Source organism: Hyperolius riggenbachi, chromosome 2 (genome assembly GCF_040937935.1).
Source record: "Hyperolius riggenbachi isolate aHypRig1 chromosome 2, aHypRig1.pri, whole genome shotgun sequence".
In the NCBI taxonomy this organism is placed as follows: Eukaryota; Metazoa; Chordata; class Amphibia; order Anura; family Hyperoliidae; genus Hyperolius; species Hyperolius riggenbachi.
In genome coordinates, this window is record NC_090647.1 from 316,824,754 (window position 1) to 316,843,628 (window position 18,875).

Sequence of the window (18,875 nt, forward strand, 5' to 3'; positions counted from 1 at the left end):
ATAAAAGTGCTGTTGGTAAGGTAAATTCGAGCGGGGAAACACCGCTGTCGGTATTTCAGCCTTCTGGGTGGTCATTCATAAAAATGTTTCTAGTTGTGATAGGCGTGCGGAGATATTCCGCTGTAGGCTGGCGTTAGGCTGTCGGTACGCATGCGGAAACAGGAGAAGCTGGCCGAGTCCCTCCGTGCGGTGTTCTCTCTGCTGCTGCTTGGGAGGTCTGTCCCATTCACTGCAATGTATTCCGCACGCTTCTCGCCACATCAGAGGTAGCGGTAATCCCCGTCTGCATACCGCTTCCTCTAATCTTTATGAATTGACATTTGTTACTTTTGTTAAGATAATCACTGCGCAAGGCGGTGATTTATCACTCTGCTCGCGAATGTCAGCTTTTCATGCGGAAAAAGCCTTTATGAATACAGATTTTGCTATGTGGTCGGTAAAGTGAGCCGGTTTCAGCATTTCCGCATGCGGGAATGCTTTATGAATCAAGGACATAGTCTGCGTTGGAACATTTTCTAACGTGCGACTTTAACGTCCCACTGTGAAAGAGGGCTAAAAGGAAATACATATGGAAGCTTCCATATACCTTTCACCACAGTTGTCCTTTAACCCTCCTGGCGGTAACCCCGACCTACACTCGGGGTAGCCGCCGCAGAGGATTTCTCTGCCCCGGGAGGGATTTTTTGGATAAAACTATTTGTTAACCTTGTAGCTAGCACTTCACTAGCTACCATTGTCCCCCAAGTCCCTCCGCTCTGCCCCGATTGCCGCCATTATACGTACCCCCCCAGGGATCCCGCGATGGCGCAGCCTCTCCAATCAGCTCCAGGCTTCGCTATGGGGAGGATCGGGATTGGACATGACGTCATACGTCATGTCCGATCGTCACCATGGCGACGACTGAAGTACATTGGGGAGGCTACGGCTCTCGCGGGATCGCGGCTAGGTATCGTATAGCGGCGGCGATCAGAAGGGTGCGGGGGGACTTGGGGGACAATGCTACAAGCTTTACAAAAACTTTAATTCAAAAAAATCCCTCCCGCGGACGCATCCTCAGAAACTGATTCACAAAGGTTTTTCACCTGTTTTCACCTTATCTAAGTTACTGTTTTAAGCTCCCAAAGAGCAAAAATATATAATTAAGGCAATAAAAGTAATATTGAAATGAATTTAATCAGGAACAATTTACTATGAGTTATTATTTTGCTTGTAAATGTGCTGAAATTGAATAGAAGTGAATAGAGCAGGGGTCAGGAACCTATTTGGCTGAGAGAGCCATAAACGCCACATATTTTAAAATGTAATTCCATGAGAGTTCCATGAGAGTCATAAAATATGTTTCAAACTGGGACAGTAGGACTCACGTCCCTGTTGCCACGGTGATGTGTATACAGTTGATCCACCAGGCAGTGTAAGTGTCAGACACGTCTTCAGCTTCTCTTGGGTTTCAGCAACATCAGCAACTTCCCTGAGAGCCAGACAGGAGAAATACCGACTAACAGCTTGTACAATTAGCTAGCTGACTTGCGGGTTGATTCACTTTGTAGGATGAGATCCCTGCACTTTGGCCCAATAGGCTGCCTGTCAAGTGTCATGCAGCCCCATTGGGCCAATCAAGGTACGGGAATCTCGTTCTACAAAGTCACTGGATCTGACAGGGTCCAGAGTGGGATAATTGGAGAAGCTGTTCGCTTTGGGGTAGCGCGAGTAAGTTAGTAGTGCATGCTACAGCAGTAGCGTGCACTAATTTGAAAGTTTTACTTACGCTGCCACACTACGCTGCGCTGCTTGAGCAGTGTAGCTTAGTGAATCAACCCCTACTTTGTCTGCTAGCCAGATGTAGCCATCAAAAGAGCCACATCTGGCTCCCGAGCCATAGGTTCCCTACCCCTGATTTAAGTAATGATTTTACACTATGGCAGCATTTTGCCTTTTCATAGGAAAAATGGACACAGGTTGACCATGGAAGAAAGCAAATCACGCCTTGCAAAAATTTATGAGCTCTAAATCTACCATATTGTTTAGGTGATTGGCATCTGCTGTGTGGAAAGTGTGAAGGGAGGGTATACTAGAGAATCTAGTGTTAGTAAAGGTGCCCCCCTAAAGTCGATTTAATGATCTAGCATAGTGGCTCTTAAGGCAGCTATCGGTGACTAAGCCTATTGTTCCCTTCCTTACCGCACCCACAGAAGACACTCCGTAGTTATCCTCCCGCTCAGCTGTTGCCTAGTGAATGTGTCTGCAATGGGGCCCTGCAATGTCACCCACTGAATTAAGATCAATCCTGGCGGGCAACACAAATTGTGAGTGTGTACATTTAAAGTGTAATCAAGATGAAATCTAAAATTAATCTTTACTTGCCTGAGACTTCTTCCAGCCCCTAGCAGTCTGTGTGGTCCCTCGCTACAGATCTGCAGCCCTCCAGTGATCATGCAGAATGCTTCTGGCCATGGAAGCATGATCATGAGAAGTGCCTGCACAGAAGCTCACAACCCAACTGTGGTCAGTGTCTTATGAATGGGCTAGCAGCACACTGGAGAGCAGCGGATCTGCAGCGAAGGACCGCACAGACTGCTAAGGGCTGGAAGAAGACCCAAGTAAGTAAAGATTACATTTTTCATTTTAGCTCGGTTATCCTTTAAAGGGAAGGTTCAAGCAAAAAAAAAAAATGAGATTCACTTACCTGGGGCTTCTACCAGCCCCATGTAGCCATCCTGTGCCCTCGTAGTTACTCACTGCTGCTCCAGTTCCCCGCTGGCAGCTTTCTGACCTCGGAGGTCAGGGCCACATTGCATACATTTTTACGCATTCCAGCTAGTGCAGGAACAAAAATTTACGCGTTTCACCACTAACGCACCACTAACGCGTAAAAATGTATGTGTTAATGTTCCTGCACTAGCGGGAATGTGTAAAAATGTACGCAATTTGGCCCTGACCTCCGAGGTCAGAAAGCTGCCAGCGGGGGACTGGAGCAGCAGTGAGTGACTACGAGGGCACAGGATGGCTGCATGGGGCTGGTAGAAGCCCCAGGTAAGTGAATCTCATTTTTTTTTTTTTGCTTGGACCTTCCCTTTAAGAATGTAAGCAATTTCGACAAGGGCCGATTTAGGATAACCATTAGATCACAACATATCCTAAAGGTGGCCATACACTGGCCCGATTTGCACCCGTTTCGACAGCAGATTCGATCACTGGGATCGAATCTGCTGCCAATCGTTCACGCTACACGCCGAATTTCGATCCATTCCGTCCGATCCCGTCGTGCGGAAAATAACCGTTGATTGCCCGCGGGTAAAGAGCGCATCGCTAGCGGCGTTCGAGTGCCCGACGACCGACGCAATAGAGCCGCAATATATTACCTGCTCCCCCGGCGCGACTCCCGGGTCTCCGCTCTTCTCAGTCTCCGCTCTGGTCTGGTCTCCGGCATGCTTCCCTTCTTCCTGTCCCGGCAGGAAGTTTAAACAGTAGAGGGCGCTCTACTGTTTAAACTTCCCCCAGACAGGAAGAAGGGAAGCATGCCGGAGACCAGAGCAGACCAGAGCGGAGACAGAAGTAGAGCGGTGACCAGGGGCAGTCGCACCAGCGGAGCAGGTAATGTATGCGGGCGGGGGGAGCGGCGGCAGCACCACCACAACAGATTGTGATCGGTTTCAGGCTGAAATCGGTTCACAATCTGTTTGCAGTAAAGGTAGCCATACGATCCCTCTCTGCTCAGATTCGATCAGATAGGGATCTGTCTGTTGGTCGAATCTGATGGCAAATCGACCAGTGTATGGCTACCTTAACTGGCATACCTTGTGGGGTGTAACTAATATGCAGCTGCTAGCGTCTACCAAATGTGGTTGAAGGCCGGTCAACTAGTGAAATGGCAACAGGTTGATGGGCAATAAGTGATGCATATGGTGGAGTGCAGGTGAAAATTGGCCTGTCAAGTCGGAATACAATTGACGATCAGCTTTAGAAAACCTATATTAAAAAAAAAACAAAAAACACAATAGCCAAGCATTATTAAACTCCTACGATTAGGACCGGGTATTAACATGTTAAACTAATATGAAATTCAGTAAAGCTTCGTTCACATTAGATGCGTTGCCGCCCGTATTATGGCAACACGTGCGAAGGCAGGCACGCATGCACATCAGAAGTACATAGACTGCACAGTCTGATGTTCACATTGCATGCGTTGGGTAGCAGTGCGATGCACGAACGCACTGCTGCAAGCATATTTTGGCAAAACACGTGGCTGACCTATTCACTACTGTGAATGGGATCAGCCACGCAACGCATCGTACGAGTTGCGTTCCGATCGCACGACTATATCTGCGCGTCATGATGTGAACAAGGTCCAAGCAGTCTGTCCAATCCAGGACCATGCAGGAAATGTTTAGGAACCAAAACCTATGATAACAATTAGTGCAAAACTGAAACAATAGTCATCAGCTGCAAGGCTTAGCGCCCACTATGGTGCAGCCATATCGATCGGCAAACAATGCACAAATGAAACCCTATGGGGATAGATCCACAACAGTGCTGAGATCAGAGAAATTCCAAAAGCACTGCCTGCTGCAATTTTGCGATTTACCTGGAGCAATCACTATGCAAAGCAATGCAGGGTCTTTCTCCATCACTCTAGGAAGTACAGAGAAAATCACGGTGCTTCCACAATTTGGAAATCTCAAGTGATTTCCAAATCGCTCTAGTGGCCACCTGGCCTAAAATGTTTTTGGAGGCCTTGACTACCTGGGATATGTTGAGCTCTAGATTAGAGCCTAGACACGTTGCCACATTACAGACGCAAGGACAACAGACCGAGCCTAGACACGCTGCCACATTAGGCTCGGTCTGTTGTTCCTGCATAGGTAATGTGGCGGTGTGTCTAGGCTCGGTCTGTTGTCCCTGTATACGTAGACACGCTGCCACATTATGTACGCAGGAATAACAGACCGAGCCTAGACACGCTGCCACATTACGTAAGCAGGGACAACAGACCGAGCCTGGACACACTGCCACATTACGTACGCAGGGACCACAGACCGAGGCTAGACACACTGCCATATTACGTACGCAGAAACAACACACCGAGCCTGGACACACTGCCACATTACGTACGCAGGGACCACAGACCGTGCACATACAGCATGTCTGATGGGCACACTTATGCAATGCACACCAGTGTGCGCTTATGCCTGGTACACACCATGTAATTTCCCATCAGATAGATTGAATAGATTATTTCCGACGGGTCTGATTTCTGATCGTTTTTGAATCAATTCTGTATAGAAGTGATCAGAAAATCGATTAAAAAAAGTTCGGAAATCAGATTGGACCTGATAGAAATAATCGATGAGACCCATCTAATGGGAAAATGCATGATGTGCACCAGGCATTACAGTGCATGCACTGAATGGTAACAGCTCTGCAACAGAGAGCAATGCAGGTGTGTGCGTTGTGTAAAATGCACGGCCTCTGCGAGCATCACAAAAGTGTGCTTACGTCCTTAAGCCCCATCTACACGATACGATTCTTTATACGATTCGATTACGATTCTATTTACGATCCGATTAAATCCAACACGTCCGATCGGGATTCGATTCAATTTGCCATTGCAAAACAATGGCAAATCGAATTGAATCGAATCCCAATCGGATGTGTTGGATTTAATCGGATCGTAAATAGAATCGTAATCGAATCGTATAAAGAATCGTATTGTGTAGATGGGGCTTTAGGATTGTTGAGTAACTGACACCAACATACTGAAAAATCCTACAAAATGAAGAGCATTTAAAACAAAATGTTAGCAAAGTGCTTGACATCTTGTGCTTTGCAGCATGTGTTCAGGGTGGTTCCAAACCTCATCAACAAGGGATTACCTCATTAAAGTAACCCTGGACATCTGGCATGGCTGATAAGGTTTCAAGCCGATTCAAGATAAAGCAGATTGTAAAACAACATGTAAACAAATGGTAGCTTTTAACCAGCATAAGGAATCTCCAACTGAATTTAGTGACGTATACATTTTTGAGCCAACGCTGAACACACAGATCATTTGAACACAGTAACGTAGCTGCAGGCAGCAAGTACACGGACTTCAAAATTGACTACAAAGACTAAAGGTGCGTACACACGCACCACTAAAGAGAACGACGGGTCCGTCAGACCCTCCTGCTGGGCGGTCGTTCTCCCGACAGTAGTGCGTGTGTACAGTCTGTCTGCAGACTGATAAGGCTGTTTCTGAACGACCTTTATTGAGGTAGTAATGCAATTCTGCTGTGCATATGGAACATGCATGGAACCATTATCTAATAATGTGTCATATAATATAAAGAGGGCCATATGCTTATCAGGTTATATTGTTGATATCCAGCTGATTTGAATGAATCTGCTAAGAATTTTTGCCCCAAACATGCCAATCTGATTAATCATTAGATCAATTTAGGGCTGAAATTGATTGGTTGTACTGGATGGAAGATAAATCTACAGCGACAGCAGATCGAAAGCCCATGGCATTTCAGTGCATCTAACATAGATTTCATATTGAAATGGGGGTCGCAATTTGGCACAGATGTAGTTTGGGGGGTTTCCTCCCTACCCACAAAATTTGGAGTGTGTGCTAGGAGTCCTGAGATATCCAGGCTTTAATATCAGTAGCATAATATAATACTGTACACATAGGAGGATCAGACACAGCATCGGCATAGCAAACTAGTGGAGAGCAGAGAAATAGCAGCAGCAGCAGCACAGGAACAGACACAGCACTGACGGAGCAGCCTGGTGGAAAGCAGAGAAATAGCAGAAAACAGTGTGAAAAGCAGTCTATTTCATACTGAAAACTGTGGCAAAATTATTGCAATTCAGGGAACGAGAATTGCAAACAGAGTTGCATCAAAATAGCGGGGATTTTGCACTGAAATTCAGTGTGAAACAGGACTCTAAGCAATCTGTATAAACTTGCGTATCTATATAAGGAAAAAAGGAGCATGTATTCAATTCAGGGAAAAAAAAAAAGAAAAAACCCTCGAACCCTGCGCACCAGTAGTAAACATGATTCTTTCCCTGCTGCACTTTTCCTACACTACACTGCCAGGATAAGAGTATTTGTTTTCTCTCTTTTCGTTATCTCTTAATGTTTTCCTCATAACACAGATAATTATATTGCGCTTTTCTCCTGGCGGACTCAAAGCGGCAGAGCTGTAACCACTAGAACGTGCTCTATAGGCAGCAGCATTAGCAACACCTTTGTTTTGCAAAAAAAAAAAAATATATATATTTTTACAGTTCTTCTTGAACAGCAGGAACCAGCTGTGGGAGACATATGGAGGCTGCCATTTTTATTTCCATTTAAACATTACCAGTTACCTGGCAGTCCTGCTGATCCCTATAGCTGCAGCATGAAATCTACTGAAAATCGTCCTGCCAGGTCAGCTGCAAGGGTATGTGTCCCCTCTGCCTCGTGGTGAGTGTTGAAGGCTCACCTGTCTTGCCGGCGCAACTCCTGGATACCTCCTCCAGTATCTGGCATATTTTTGAATGGTCACCCCGAGTGCCTGTACGACGTGACACCGCCACATTTAGTGGCTCACTACATGCGGCAGTGTCATATGGTACGGTAGCTTGCAGTGACAATTCAAACCGATGCCAGGAGTTGTGCCAGGTGATCTTACAACACTCCCCACAGATCAGGACACGGACACACACACACATACACACACACTGAGGAAGGAGGAGGGGAGAGAGACTGGCCGGGAAAGCATGCATCCTTACAGTTGCACACCGATATTTCAACCGATTTTAGATGGGAATCAATCAATTTGATCAATCAGGTGGCCATGTAACCTTATGAATGAATCGGTTGGATATTGATGCTGAAAATCAAGTAATGTATGGGCAGCGTTAAAGATCGGCTTCACTTCAGAACCTAATGCTTGTCCATTTTTTTCTGCACCCACTTAGCATATTCAAAGCTGGCAATTTACAGTGCATCTGGAGAGTATTCACAGCGCATCACTTTTTCCACATTTTAGGTTACATCCTTATTCCTAAATGGCTTAAATTCATGTTTTCCTTCTGAATTCTACACACAACACTACCTAACGACAAAAAAAAAAGTTTACTTGAGGTTTTGACAAATTTAAAAAATAATAATAAAAAAAAAAAAAAACTGAGAGAACACATATACATAAGTATTTGAAGCTTTTGCCACGACACTTAAAATTGAGCCCAGGTGCCTTCTGTTTCCCGTATTGGGGTGGTAAATTGAGTTGATAGGACATGATTTGGAAAGGTACACACCTGTCTATAGAAGGTCCCACACTTGACCGTTCATGTCAGAGCACAAACCAAGCATGAAGTCAAAGGAATTGTCTTGTAGACTATCGAGACAGGATTGTCTCACGGCACATGATGCATTGACAGTCCCAATGAGTACAGTGGCCTTCATCATCCACAAGTGGAAGTTGTTCAAAACCACCAGGACTCTTTCTAAAGCTGGCTGTGATCCGGGAAGAAGGGCCTTAGTTAGGGAGGAAACAAAATTCTCCGGTCTGATTAGACAGAAATTGAACTCCTTGGTGTTAAAGGACAATTGAAACGAGAGGGATATGGAGGGTGCCATATTTGTTTCCTTCTAAGTAATACTATTCTGCTGATCTAGGCAACTGGTATGGTTTAAAAGTAAATAAATATGCCAGCCTCCATATACCTATCACTTCAGTTGTCCTTTAATGCTAGGCGTCATGTTTGGAGGAAAGAAGGCACCGCTCATCACCAGGCCAATACCATGCCAACAGTGAAGCATGGTGGTGGCAGCATTGTGCTGTGGGGATGTTTTTCAGCAGCAGGAACTGGGAAACTAGTCAGGATAAAGGGAAAGATGACTACAGCAATATACAGAGACATCCTAGATGAAAACCTGCTCCAGAGCACTCTTGAACTCAAACTGGGGCGATGGTTCTTCTTTCAGCAGGACAACGACCCTAGGCACTCAGCCAAGATTATCAAGGAGTGGCTTCAGCACAACTCTGTGAATGTCCTTGAGTGGCCCAGCCAGAGCCCAGACTTGAATCCGATTGAACATCTCTGGAGAGATCTTAAAATGGCTGTGCACCGAAGCTTCCCATCCAACCTGATGGCGCTTGCAAGATGCTGCCAAGAGGAATTGGAGAAACTGTCCAAGAATAGGTATGACAAACTTGTGGCCTCATATTCAAAAAGACTTGAGGCTGTAATTTTTGCCAACGGTATATCAACTAAGTATTGAGCAAAAGCTGTGAATACTTATGTACAAAAAACCATGAGTAATCTTTTTCACGTAATTATGGGGTGTTGTGTGTAGAATTCTGAAGAAAAAAATAAGGCTGTAACATAAAATGTGGAAAAAAAGTGATGCTCTGTAAATACTTTTCACTGTAAATGTTGCGCTTTACACTTCCCTTGACAGGTAAAATCAATGTTATTCACTTCACCTGTCAGCAGTTTTGATGTTGTGGTTCTGTGGCCTGTATGCACTTAGTAGTTCTAACTACGGCGATTAGCAGGCGATTCCAGCTAATCGCCTAAGCGCTAGCGCTTTTTAACCCTATGGCAGTGATCTCACCACCGCAATTGGCAGCAATCGCAAAACGTGTTACCTGCAGCATTTTGTGGCAATTCTGGAGCGATCGCGGTACAGTGCTTAACCACTTGCCGACCGCGCACTCCTATCGCGTGTCGGCAAAGTGGTAGCTGCAGGACCAGCTGCAGGCTAATTAATCAGGAAATAGCCGCTCGCGCGAGCGGCTGCTTCCTGTCAATTCACTGCGAGGGGCTCAGTGAATAGCCTGCGGGCCGCCGATCGCGGCTCACACGCTAAATGTAAACACAAGCGGAAATAATCTGCTTTGTTTACATTTGTACAACGCTGCTAACAGTAGCAGCGTTGTACCAGATCAGCGATCCCCGGCCAATCAGCGGCCGGGGATCGCTGTCACATGACAGGCAGGAGCCTGTTAGAGGCTGCACAGGACAGATCCGTTCCTGTGCAGCCTCCGATCTCTGGGGAAGGGAGGGAGGAGAGGGAGAGGGGGAATCCTGCGGTGGAGGGGGCTTTGAGGTGCCCCCCCCCGCCAGCCACACGCAGGCAGGAGCGATCAGACCCCCCCAGCACATCATCCCCCTAGTGGGGAAAAAAGGGGGGAGATCTGGTCGCTCTGCCTAATGTTTGATCTGTGCTAGGGGCTATAGAGCCCACCCATCACAGATCTCAGTAATCAGCACTGGTCCTTAAGGAGGGGGTAAAGGATGAGTCCTGAAGTGGTTAATAAAGCGCAGATCGAGATTGCTCTGAATAGCGGAAGTCTACAGTGATCTTACAGCGCTAATCGCGGTAAAATCACTTGCGCAAAAAGGTGTGAATGGGCCATTAGGGCTCTTTCACACCTATTATTCATTCATGCAGCACTATCATCTTCCAAGGCACTATTCAGTTAAAAAAAAAAAACATGCATTTTACTTTATTTATGTTAAGATTCAAAGTTTATAATAAATCAATATTCTATTAAAAGTCTGCACTGACTGCAGCATTTTTGCGGTGATCTCTATGGTTTTGGTGTGATTGCAATTCAGTGCAATTAAATGGAACTGTCCAATCACACCACACATAGGTAAAATGTTCTCCCCTTTGAACTTGCGATTTGCATGAATATATATCGCCTATAAAAAAAAATCCTTGCAACATAATCACTGTTGGGGTGTTACCCATGGTAGTCGAGGCTGAGACTAAATCATGGACTTGTGTATTTATTAAATCAGGTTTTTCTTAAAATTAAAAACACAAAAATGCTTAGTTGACAGAAGCAAAAATGACCAACTAGAATCCCAGACTGTTGCGATGTGGCTTATAGCAGTCATTCACTAGCGCTAAAATGCACATGCATAACTGCTAATGTTAGCTGGGCTTGAAAGGGAATCTGAAGTGAAAATGAAATGATGATATAATGATTTGTATGTGTAGCTCAGCTAAGCAATAGAACATTTGTAGCACAAATATGAGTCTAATATTGTTTCCAGTACAGAAAGAGTTAAGAAACTTCAGTTACCCATGCAAAAGAGCTTCTCTGAGTTTTCCGACCCAACTTGGGTCGGCTACAGTGCTATTTTCTGAAGCACTTATCTCAAACTGTCTCTCACCATTTCTTGTTTGTTTAACCACTTCGCTGCCCGGGTACAGTATATCTACGCTCCTTTGGACTTCAGTTCCCCGCCCGGAGCGTAGATATACGCACCCCCCGCCGCTGTCCGCGCTCCCACATGCGCGCACTCCCGCGATCGTACACGCCGCCGCCCGCTCGGAGATCAATGAACGGGAAAATCCATTCCCGTTCGTTGATCTCTGCCCCCGCATTGATTGGCATGCTTCTATGAGAAGCAGTGTGACCATTGTGAAAAAACTCAGTTTCCCAGCCTCCCTTCCTGCAAGCGTCCTTCCGACGCTTGTAGGACGCCTGAAAAAAAATATGTAATACTACACCCAAAAACATTTTTCACATACACATACATTATTTACACTATTAATTTTAACTCATTAACTCCCACACTCCCCAATTGTTACCAATATTTTTTTTGTAATATTAAAATAAATTAAAAAAAATTACAATAAAAAAAAAAAAAAAAAACTTAAATAGTTACCTTAGGGACTGAAATCTTTAAATATTTATATCAAGAGGGTATAACACTGTTACTTTATAAATTATGGGCTTGTAATTAGGGATAGACGCAAAACTGAAAAAAATGCATCTTTATTTGCAAATAAAATATTGGCGCCAAACATTGTGGTAGGGACATAATTTAAACGGTGTAATAACTGGGACAAATGGGCATATAAGTTACATGGATTTTAACCACTTCGCCATATCTGGACGCATATATCCGTCCAGATAGGCAGTGGTGCTGCAGCCGTGTGTTGCGCGCGATCGGGCGCGCGCCCGCGCGCGCCCCCGCTACCTCCCGCTGCCCCCCCGATCAGTGAATGGGAATATAATTCCCATTCACCGATCCAAGTCCCCGGCAGAAATACCGACGCTTTCTCATCAGAGAGCGTGGTATTTCTGCCCCCAGGAAACAACTTCTCTTCATTTTAGTTCCTAGATGCGACATCGTTCGCATCTAGGAACTTTTTGAATGTGGCCATCTTGTGGCCAAATAGTAAACTGCACCCACATACCTGTATTGAATAAAAAATACATTATTTTACATCTAAAATTGGCTATTTACCTCCCAAACTAAAATTACCCAAATACATTTTTGTATTAAAAAAAATAATAAAAAAAATTACAATTAAAAAAAAAAAACTACATAAATAGTTACCTAAGGGTCTGAACTTTTTAAATATACATGTCAAGAGAGTATCTTATTACATTTTTTAAAATTATAAGCTTGTAAATAGTGATCGACGCAAATTGAAAAAATGCACCTTTATTTCTAAATAAAATATCGGCGCCATAAATTGTGATAGGGACGTAATTTAAATGGTGTAATAAGCGGGACAAATGGGCACATAAAATGCATGGGTTTTAATTACTGTAGCATGTATTAATTTTAAACTATAATGGCTAAAAACTGAGAAATAATGTTTTTTTTCCATTTCTATCTTAGTCTTCCTGTTAAAATGTATTTACAGTAAAGTGGCTCTTAGCAAAATGTACTACCTAAAGAAAGCCTAATTAGTGGCAGAAAAAACGAGATATAGATCAATTAATTTTGATAAGTAGCGATAAAGTTATTAGCGAATGAATGGGAGGTGAACATTGCTTGGATGCATAAGATTTTCGAAGCTGTAGGCTGAAGTGGTTAATTATAGTAGCATGCATTATTTAAAAACTATAATGGCGGAAAACTGAAAAATAATGTTTTTTTTCCCCAAATGTTTTCCTATTTTCCCATTAAAACACGTTTAGAATAAAATAATTCTTGGCATAGTGTCCCACCTAAAGTAAGCCTAGTTGGTGGTGAAAAAAACATGATATAGATCATTTTATTGTGATAAGTAATGATAAAGTTATAGACGAATGAATGGAAGGAGCGCTGAAAGGAGAAAATTGCTCGGATGCTGAAGGGGTAAAACCCCTCAGTTGTGAAGTGGTTAAGGTTTTACTGCAGGAAAGTTCAAAGGGTCATTAGCTCTGCTCTGTTTCATAGTTTAAAATATATAATGTGTAAACTGAAAATATTAGAGAGTAATACAATGTTATAAAAAATAAAGCTATATAACTGAAAATAAAAATATGAGACTCTTTTCTTTGCTACGAATGGTCTATTAATTATCCGGACTACACATACAATTCATTATGTTTTTTTCCACTTCAGTGTCATTTTAAAGTGTATCTGAAACTAGAGGAAAACAAGTAAATAAAAGTAGACACTTAACTCTGTAGTGGGATCTTCTTACAGCCCACCGTCCCAGTACTAGATTTAGAGGGTCCCTCTAAATCTATTTCACACACACGCATGTTGAATAAGTTTCTTGTGGATGTGCTCCCACCGTGTACAAGCACAAGTAAGATTTGCACATGCCCAGTAGGATGAAATGTACAGAGGAAAAAAGCAGTACACGAGTGGCTTTGTCCTATTGGGCATGCACAGACATTACTTGTGCATGCCCAGTCCAGATGTGCTCGTACACGGCCGGGAGCGGGGCCACAAAAACAAGAGATGCTGGGCTGGAGTGGTGTGCCCAAAGAGAATATGGGAAGCCTGTGGACAATCCAGAAGCTTCCTACTACTGAGGCAAGTATTTATTAAAGTGTACCTGAGATGAGGAGCTTCTCAGATACCATACTTACCTGAGGATTCTTTAAGCCCTTTAGGGCCGCTCGTCCCTCGCCATCTCCATGGGTGACTCGCGTTACTCGGCCAGGCTTTCAGGGTGAATTGCCATGGACCGGAGCCAACCCAGGAAACAGCGAGAGGAAGCCCCAGGTAAGTATGGAACCCGAGACGCTTCTCCTCTCAGGTTCCTTTTCAAATTTGGACGACCCTTCCCCATCACAGGTTTGTCCTAGACCACACTGGACATACTTTTCTTGCAGGTAGAGCAATAAAAAGGAATGTGCACGGGCTAACACACAGAAGAAACACCTATTTCAATGACAACAGAAATGTTGGATTCTACCTGCAAGTGCAACATACCTTCTGAGAAAACTATGTGTTCTGATAGGACCTCCTTCCAGTGGGTCACTGCATGGCTCAGTGTTTTAGTGTAGTACTCTGCACTGTGGAAAAATGTGTTCATTCTAGGGTCAGCTGCCAGTAGCAAATATCACAGAGTATGGCAAAGTGGTTTATGAGTATTTTCATGCACTCCACTGTACATTCTGGAGAAGATAATGTAAGGTGGATTTAGGATTCTTCCATGAAGAGATGGACTAGTCCAAAATCAGTCACAGCTGTCACATTTTTACAACCTACTGTGACAGTAGCATCAGAAAAAAAGTAATTGCTAGTTTGGAACAAATGCACATTTTATGTGTATGTACTTTATAAGACCAGGATCACTAAAGATTGTAAAATTTAAATAAAACAATTGTTTTGAGTTTGTCTACTTCAATTTTGGCTTAGCATAGCTCATGAATATCTCATATTACATTACATAATGGATGCTCTCAAGATGGTGTATGGTAGTTATGTAGGATACTACAGGTGGCAACTGAACACAGCAAGCACTTTTTGTATTGGCAACTTGCTCAACAAAGAGCCCTGCATAAGCCTAAAACTTTACAGACATAATTTATTACAAAAAAAAAAAAATCAAGTCTAGGAGTGTCTGCAAATACCACTGGCCAATACATCTCATGGGTCAGCAATCAGGTTGAAAACTTTTACAGAAATATATTGCACACACCATAAATGAGCTAGAACAAATAATTGTTGCAGGAAGTCGTCTGGGCATCTACACATTCATATTTAACTGTAATAGGCATTTAATAAAAAAAGGCAGTAGTTAATCATATGTAATAAAACAAATATGAATAAAGGCATGTTTTTTCACAGCAATTTCCTGAAAAGTTAGCTTTTAACGAGTGTCTTCACTTTAGCACAGTCAGAAACAACCAATTTACTTCAAGTTGTTTCTGGGTCTGTCAAAGGAAGGACAAGCTCCTAAAAATTTGTCAAGAATTTACAGTGTTGGCAACTAAAAGGACCATCACAAACAGTGCTTAAGCTTTCTCTGCTCCTGCAGAGTAGAACGATTCATTCAGTAGGCTGAACCTAAAAGTCAAAGTGAAACGTATGTCATCCAGAAAAGTTTACTCTGACCATTCTGTAAATGCATATTTAATCAGAAAGGTCAGTTAACCTATAGAGCATGGTGCACAATGAAAGGACAACACGAGTCAACATTAGAACGGTGGGTGTCAGAATAAGCATGGTTACACAAATAGCATTCCCTCCAGCCAGCACACATCTGAATGAACTCCATTGTTTTTCAAAAATGTTCCTATGGAAGAGCATCTTATTCAGCTATTCTTCAAAGGGCACTGGCTTTCTACCGAAATAACTCCCAGCTCCAATGCTGCTATTGTGTCTCACCCATACACAACTACACATCCATTCTGAGAAACCACAGCACAGCTTAAAATAGAAACGAAAAGGGATATAAAGGTGACAAAAATGCAAGGATTCAACCACATACACGTTATACAAAACTCCCCACATTGTATTTTAATACAGTGTGTAGATACGAAATAGGCATTTCAAATAATATGTGGCTGTGTAAAATGTAACCACGGTTTCAACAGTTGACAGCAAAATCTCAGGCATGACCTGCTTCCCTAAAATGAAAACAAGCAGCAGACACATTTCTAACCGTAAACACAGCCAACAGACTTTGAAACAAGCAACCCACTAAGGAAAAACAAGAAGTCACGGGGTAATGTTCGGCTGTTTGCAAGTGTATCTATTTTGGTGGTCCCTATTATTGTAAACACCAAAACACAGCTTCTACATCAAGTAGGTAAATGGAAAACAACTAGATTCCAATTAAAACACCGGAATAAAAGATGTGTCTTCCATTATTTTGCACAGAGCTACAGTAAAAACACCACAATAAATACAGCAACAATATACAATTAAACAATACACTGACCTTTACACAACAAGCATCAGCAACCAATGCTTTTTGTCAGCTACACTCCAGGTGACTGCTGCTTCCTCTGTAAATAGGTTATCATACCGCTATCAATGCCTGCTCTCCACCTATCTGGATTTCTTTATGCTACCAGGGAAGCAGAGGGGAGGAGGTGATTAATTTATTCGTGAGCCCTCGTGGATGATTAAAAACACTTACACACGAACGAACGCACACACACTCCCGCTCTCTGGAGTCTACGCATGTGTTTATTCCCATCCCTGTTCACAGTCCCTGCCAGTCTCCTGCACTGTTGCTGTATCCCTCATTTCCACACTGTGGGAATAATGTAATGGAATACAAAAAAAGGATATACCAGGAGACAGTGTTATGGAGGAGAAAGAGGCGTACCAAAGTGGGGGAGGTGGCTGAGGAGGCTTTGTTTACGATAGATAGAGGAGGGCTTATTTATTTTGATGGAGTTCAGGCTCAGCTGTAACCTGCAGTCTCCAGAGAGGTAAAGGAGGGAGGAGAAAGACACAGAAGGATAGGCACTACAAAGCCATGCTATACACAAAAAAATCAAATGCTGAAAATCTGCACGCTAAATAAAAGATGGCAACTACAGGAGATCTGCAGTTAATGAGGTGGGCCGCGATACTCCCCTAATTTTAAGGAAAAAATAAAAACAATCGACACGCAACAACGATCCGTGTAAGATCTAAATAAGTAGTTACGCTGTTGTTGGTAAACACATGGCAACCAATGACATTTCAATTTATGGATATCACAAGTATAGCCTGTCTACTCGTAGAATTACTCAATACTGCAAATATATACCGTAGTTTGCCTTACAGTGGTACAACATTTAAAGTCTGATCATTAGAATTTTATTCATTTTGTGGTCCACCATAAGAATGTAACCGTGGGACTTCTTACATAGGTAGTATATGCTGATGTAAACAAGGCCATACACCATACAATGAAAAAAAGACACCAATTCTTCCAAAGGAACAGTCGATCAGGAGGGATTGATTTTTCAGATCAAGAATTATGAAAATTGTATGGTATTAAAGTGGCCACACACACCATACAATTTTTCACATTTCTTTTCAATTCAAGAATCACAATCAATTTTTATGATTGATAACATTTAAAAAACATCTGAGCAATGTCCCACACACGTGTTCAATTTTTCCCCCGTTACAAAATAATAATAATAATATTTATTTAGGGACAACTTCTTCTGCAGCACTGTACAGAGTATATTATCTTCTCACTTAGCTGTCCTTCAGAGGGGCTCACAAAATCAAACCCCTACCATAGTCATTCAATTATGTATCATGTAGTGTATGTATCAGTGCCTAGGGCCAGTTTTAGGGGGGAGGCCAACTAACTTGATTAACTTAACTTGTATGTTTTTGGAATGTGGGAGGAAACCAGTGTGCTTGGAGGAAAAACACACACAGAGTATGGTGAAACATACAAACTCCACTCCATGGAGATAGTGCCCTGGCTGGGATTCGAACCAGGGACCCAGCACTGTAAAGCTAGAGCGCTAACCACTATTTTTTATTATTATTTAGTATTTATATAGCGCCGACATATTACGCAGCGCTGTACAGTGTATATATATATTGTCTTGTAACTAACTGTCCCTCAAAGGAGCTCACAATCTAATCCCTACCATTGCCATATATCTATATTATGTAGTGTAAGTACAGTAGTCTAGGGCCAATTTTTAGTAGGAGCCAATTAACTTATCCGTATGTTTTTGCCACAGTGTTGCCTTGGAATTGTCAATCTACCACACACACCATACAATCAAGATTGATCAGAAATTTCCTCCACTCCTGATAGAGGGAAGTTGGGGGGGGGGGGAAATCTAATGACTTCTATCTAATTGCTGAAAAATTGGATTATTTTATTGTAATCCAATTTAATCTGATCCACTTTAAAGGGTTAAAGCGGATCCGAGATGAAAAATTAACTATAATAAGTAACTTGTCTATATATCTTATCTAAAGTTTTACTGCAAAACAGCAACAACAGTTTAAGATTATTTATTCCTGTGATACGAGGGCAGCCATGTTCAGTTTACACATTACACACAGACAAGCTGATCTGCATCTCCACCCCTCAGCCTGTGAAAACTTCACTCCCCTCTCCTCCTCCCCTCTGCCTCTGAAATCTCTGGCTAGTAACCTCCTCTTCCTCCTGCCCAGACTGAGCCCCCATAAGCCCTTGCTACATGGGTCTCAAAGGGCCTAGGCGCTGGAGGAGCTGTGGGCGAGGCTTGTTTAGTTTATAGAGAATTAAAGTATTAAAAAAAAAGTATTTGGCTTGAGGAATGCCCTATAAACTATATGAAAGGAACATAATTACGCAATGAGTAAAAGTTTATCTCAGATCCACTTTAACATTGGAGATTAGTTGCTACACAAATTTGCAGCCCCACCCAACATTTATCATTTAGTGGTGCACTACCCTCTTCCCTCCCCCAACTTTCATTCAGGAAGTGCCCAATGCATATACAGATAACGTTTACAGCATAGTGTTATTGAGTAGATTTCAAAAAGCATAAGTAATTCATCTTCCCACCCAGCCAGAGACTGTGGTAAGAAGCTTGGCTGTCTGCAGTGTTGGAGGACACTGCCCAAATTACATGACCACACAAAAGCCTGAGAAAATTACAAATATTCCCTGAGGAACCATAATTCTGCTGGACACAAGCTCACAATTGTTTTACAGTCAACAAACCTGTTTCCAAAAAATT

At 42.9% G+C, this 18,875-nt stretch overlaps 1 protein-coding gene across 6 annotated transcripts in view; it reads right to left on the bottom strand.

Moving 5' to 3' along the window:
• Positions 1-18,875, bottom strand: part of EPB41 (erythrocyte membrane protein band 4.1) — a 228,181-nt gene that overhangs the window by 131,027 nt on the left and 78,279 nt on the right. Inside the window, exon 1 of one of the 6 annotated variants that reach the window (XM_068269167.1) lies at positions 16,319-16,439. The exons of 4 other annotated variants lie outside the window; for them this stretch is intronic. The gene's annotated coding sequence lies outside the window, so the exon portion shown is untranslated. One more of the 6 variants, XM_068269165.1, reaches the window with a different exon arrangement.